Below are 6,000 nucleotides of genomic sequence, written 5' to 3'. Positions count from 1 at the left end.
TTCAGCGGAGGTGGTTTATCATTAGCATTAGTAATCCTTAATGCATGCCTGCTAACTCCCCCAGATAGTCGAAGAGCTCATGCTATCTACAAAGGCCTATTTGAAATGCTTCAGACCACATTTTAGATTCAGACCAATCTCAGTTCAAATTTCAGTATGTACTGGCTACATGACCTTGGGACTGGGGAGCGTTATTTGCTTGGAAAGCTGGGTCTAGTGCACAGTGGGACCAATAAAAGTAATACTTCCATTGCAATCACTGGAGAATTGAGGCGAAGTTCTAATTTTTTAAAAACCATTTTATTTATTTGACAGAGAGAGAGAGAGAACACACAAGCAGGGGGAGCGGGAGAGGGAGAAGCAGGCTTCCCGCTGAGGAGGGAGCCCCACGCGGGACTCGATCTCAGGACCCAGGGATCATGACCTTAGCTGAAGACAGATGCTTAACCGACTGAATCACCCAGGTGCCCCCAAAGTTCTCAATTTTTGATGACTCAGAAATCCCAAGGAAATTTGAAAGAGAAGATAGAGTGTAATTATTTTATTTGAATGAATATTCTAAAATTGCTTTCATTCATCGCTGTGGTATCTTAATGATCATTTGGCCCCCTCCCTTCGTTTCCCTACTGGAAGGCTGATGCCATGAGGGGTCATGGAGGGCGTTCCCAGCGTGGCGCAGTGAGTGCCTGTCAGCGAGGCAGCAACACTTAGTCTCCCAGCCTCTGTTGTAGATCTCCTGAAATATGGCACCGACTCCCAAGTCCCAGATGGAGGGCAGCAGAGCAGCTCTCTGCTTTAAACACTTGTCAACTTTTATTTTGTTCTTTTAATGCCTTTGCTACTAGGGATGTGTGTGTGTGTGTACGTGTGTGTGTATGCACACGCATGTGTATGTGAAGCTTTTCTTTTCAACATTACAATAGGTATTTGGGGGGGCGCCTGGGTGGCTCAGTTGGTTGAACGACTGCCTTCGGCTCAGGTCATGATCCTGGAGTCCCGGATCGAGTCCCACATCGGGCTCCCTGCTCCGCAGGGAGTCTGCTTCTCCCTCTGACCCTCCCCCCCTCATGCTCGCTCTCTCTCAATCTCTCTCTCTCAAATGGATAAATAAAATCTTTAAAAAAATCATTTATTCAATAAGTATTTGGGGAATAAAACAGAAGGGAAAGACCTCCAACCCCGACCAACTAAAAACCTAATAAAGAAACACATATGTTCACAAAAAGGTTTGTTGAAACATGTTTATAGCAACTTTGTTGATAATAGCCTCAAACTGGAAATTGGCAGGTGTCTGTCAACAGAGGGGATAAACAAACTGTAACATATCATATTCTATTAACAGAATATTACTCAGCAACAAAAGGACAAATTATTGATACACAGAGGAGAATGGATGAATCTTAAAAACCCTGAAGAGAAAAAAAAAAAGCCTTCACACAACAGAGTACAAATATAATATCCCATTTATTTGAAGTTCTAGAATAAGCAGAACTAATCTGTGATAAACTGTCAGAACTGAGTAGACTGTCTATGTGTGTGCATGATTATGTGTGTGTGTGTATAAGGCAGAGAAGCATTGACTGGAGAAAGGAAGTCTGGAAGGTGAAGATAATGTCCTGTTTCTTGGTTGCCCAGATGTACTTATTAATCAAAACTCAGTGAATTTACACTTAAGATTTGTATACTTGAATGTATATAAGATTTATATTGAAAGAAGAAAAAATCTAGTCAAAGTAAAAAGAACTCTAGTTAAGAGAATACATGGGAGGGAGGGGGGTCGATGGGGGCAATAAGAATGTTTGTAGTTTACTTTGAAATGTGTTCCAACTTTAACAGATTGGTGGAGGGATAGAGAGATACATGGTTGTCTAGATATGTAACAAAATGTCTAGTGGAATCTAGGTGGTAGATATACAGGTTTCCATGGTAAGTTTTACAGGTTTGTTGTATGTTTGAAATTTTTCATAATAAAATGTTGAAAAAACCCTACAAATTTAAGGAATTTACATGGAATGAGCCTTATCTTCATCATCACTATTATCACTACTGTATCCAAATATTCAATTTGTTGGGAGTTCACTTTGGTTCAGATACAGTCAAAATATTTATTAACCAAAAATGAATCTTTGGCTGTAGATAGCATTTCCAACTCACATAGAAAGGAAATTAATTTGTTTCAAGTCAGCAGCTAATAAATGGCTGACCTTGAGATTTTATTCTATACCAGGTTTGCTGTTTTTGTCTATTTGCTTATTATTGCTTTTGCTCTCCTTAGGACCATTTTCCTTCCCCAGTGTGGGTCAGAAAAACAACTGAAATATAGTACAAGCTTCGGCAGACTCATGTTTGAAGTTTTGTTGTTCAGATTATAAGATATATTGGTTAAACAGAAAAAGGACTAATTAACTTGAATAATAATTCCATGGAGATATATGGATAAATTAGGAAAGAGAGCTAATTTGAAGTGGAAATTCACATGACTGATGTTGTTTGTTCTGCAAATGGCTCTCGAAGTGTGAAGTCAGCCATAGGACAGGAGCTGCTAAGCTGGATTTGGGACGCACAGGAAGACTGTTAGTCAAAGATAATTGGATATACTGGGATTACCCACCTGAGTACAGTAATAGAGAGCCTGCCCCTTTTACAGAAACCTTTTGATGATACATTTGCACCTTTGTTAGGCTGACAGATGGAAGACGTGTAAGGGTGCTTCAGATCATGAGCCATATCTTGGATTGCTTGCCAGTTACCTTGGAAGGCCAATTTACTCAGTGACTTCATGCTTGGTGGCTTCATTTTCCAATTGCTTTAGGTTCTATGAATCTAGAATGCAATGAATTCTTGTCCAAGTGTCTTGAGGAAAAATCAGCATGTTTTTGGTATAGTTCAAAGAGAATGAAAAGCAGTGTCCTGACCTAGAAATTTTGCTAAAGTGTCATTGGGACCTGGAAATTTGCGTGGTTGATATTAAAGAGATAGGCCAATATTCCGAGTGGTGAGCCCTGTGTGAAATCTTAAATATCATTCCTACTTGGGCAAAGATACTATTTAGTATTGAGGCAAAGACTGATTAAGATTCAAGCACTGGGCTCATAAAGGTTTATACTTAGCAAGTAGACTATTCCTCAGAATAAGATGGCATAGGTGGTCTAAGTTGCTATTTCTTTGCATTCAGCTAGAATTGGTCAACTCAGCGAATCAATACTGATGATGTCATGGCCACGAGCCCTCTGACAGCATGCTAATGACATTGTAAGAGGGCTGGACCTGCTTATCAGAGGTGCCAGCAAGATATTTATTGTAACCGAATTGAAAATAGTAATAGTAATACAGTGAACTTTTTGGCTAAAATACTAGGAATCTTTGATCTGGTCCAATCTCTCTTCAGGAAATTGAGTGCCTGAAAAATGACACTATGATTTGATGAAGAATGAAGTTACGAACTCAGATATCCTGAGTCCTAGTATATGTCTCTATAATTAAAATGTTTTAGGGGCACCTGGGTGGCTCAGTCGTTAAGCGTCTGTCTTCGGCTCAGGTCATGATCCCATGGTCCTGGGATCGAGCCCCGTGTCGGGCTCCCTGCTCCGCGGGAAGCCCGCTTCTCCCTCTCCCACTCCCCCTGCTTGTGTTCCCTCTCTCGCTGTGTCTCTCTCTGTCAAATAAATAAATAAAATCTTTAAAAAAAGGTTTTAATTATGTTTCTTCTCTCACAGAGAATACACGTTATGCAAGTCACTGAGAGGCTATATGTTTGAGATGGAGTCAAATATCTATAGGATGTGACCTCAGCTTCTGGCCATGATGAAATAAAAGAAACTAGATTTACCCTCCCACAGCTAAAAGAGAAAAAACACAACCAATACATATGCGACAATGGTTTTCAGGCATTAGACAAGAGATACCGTAGTACTACGATCCCAGAGAAAAGGGACATAAATGAGGTAAGATCTGTGATTGCCCCAGCTTACTCTCTGGAGAATTTCCAGTCCACAGCCTGGGGATGGGGAGACCAAGCAGAGCCCGATGACTTCTCTTATTTGAGGAAAGATTAGGGAGGCCAAGGTAGCCATAATTTGTGCGTGTTGAGGGGGGAGTATACAGAGGAAAGATCTACAGAGAGACAGGAAGACAGGAGAGTACAGAGATCTGCAAAGGATTCCCTTCAAGCGTTGAGCTGAATGCTAATCAGTTCATGTGTATAAGGAAACTGCCAAGATCAGGAAAGAATCACCAGCAGAAGCAGGTGGGACAATCCCTGAAGTTCATACAGGGCCAGACATAGTTCAAGTTTCCATAAGACAGTAAGGCAAGATTTCCTAATACAGGGTGAGAGTCCTGGGAGGGTTTAACCCCAGATGAGAGATTGTTCCATATCCACCCAACAAAGCTTAAAAACAACCCTCAAGAGAATCAGACTATTTCCAAGCAAACTTAATCCGCTTTCCAGAAAAAAAAAAAAAAAAGCCCCCAGATACTTAAAGGAATAATCATTTAAAAAATTCAGCACTAAGCAACATAAAATTCACACTGCATGGCATTTAATCGAGATTGACAAGGCAGGCAGGGAAACAGGAAAAAAGACCCATGGCAAGTAGAAAAAATTCATAAATAGAAAAAAACCCGGAAGCAAAACAAATGATAAGAATTAGTAGACAAGGAAGATAAACAGTATTATCAATATACTTTCTACATTTAACAAAGTGGAAGAGAGAATGAGCAGATAGGAAAAATAAAAGATATACAAAGAACCAAAATCAAAATTTTCAAAATGAAAAATAAAATGTCTGTTGAAAAACACATTGGATAGGATTAAGAGCAGGTAAGATATTGCAGGGAAAAATTAATTAACCTAACCATATAGAATGAAACACACAGAAAATAGAAGCCTAAAGAAGGGAAAAAAAATGAGCAGAGCATTTGTGAGCTCTGGGACAACATTAAGTGGCCTCACATATATATGTGTGTGTTTTATAATATACGTGTATTATATATGAGTATATTAAGTGTATATACATACCGTTTTCAAAATGAAAAAAAATGGGGTCATAAAATATTTGAAGAAAGGATGTTTGAAATTTTTTTTTATCATAACCAAATTCAATGAAAACCATAAACTCACAGGTTCAAGAATCCTAAACAGATTATTCATCACACACTTATTGTGTGTGGTAATTAGGCATGGTAAGAGGTGTCTAAGTTTATAATCCTGGCCTCCTGGTGTTCATGTTCTTGTGTCATACCCTCTCCCTGCATATGTGATGAATTTATTGGTTTGCATCTAATAAAATAGAATATGGCAGAAGTGATCAGATGTCATTGCCAAGATGAAGTTACAAAAAGATGGTGGCTCCATCTTGGTCTCTTTCTTTCTCTCTTTGATCACCAGTGGCCATGACATGGGGACCCATAGGCCACCTATGGAATAGCCCATATGGTGAGGAATGGTGGTCTGCCAACAACTGTGAGTGAGTTTTGAAGCAGATTCTCCAGCCCCATTTGAGCCTTGAGATGACTGCAACGTCATGAGAGATGTTAAGCCAGAAACATCCATCCTAGCCACACCAGGATTCCTGCCCCATAGAATCTCTGAGATCGTAAATGCTTGTTGCTTTGAGCCATTCAGTTTTTAAGTAATTTGTCACCTATGGATAGGTAATTAACATGTTGAGTATACATGAATCTAAAATCAAAAATCTTACATTCTAGAGTTTATCCTTGAATCGAGAAGGTTTTCCAGATACATTTGCAAAACAAATGAATGTATGAAAGATAAGACAGGTACCCCAAATAACTGTTACCATAAAGATGAAAGCAATTGTTCTTCATTAAAGCTTTATAAGATTGGCAAGCATATTGCTATGAGAGTTCTTGGGAGGAGGCATTGCTTCTGGTTGAGAAAAGAGGGGCTTCTTTCAGGAGTAGACAGTATTTTGGACCTTGAAGGGATAGAATTTGACTACATTTTGCTGACAATGAATCTAGGCACTTGGAGTGAAA

Source organism: Halichoerus grypus, chromosome 8 (assembly GCF_964656455.1).
Source record: "Halichoerus grypus chromosome 8, mHalGry1.hap1.1, whole genome shotgun sequence".
Lineage (NCBI taxonomy): Eukaryota > Metazoa > Chordata > Mammalia > Carnivora > Phocidae > Halichoerus > Halichoerus grypus.
The sequence above is the reverse complement of the archived record's forward strand: the minus strand, read 5'-3'. Positions refer to the sequence as shown.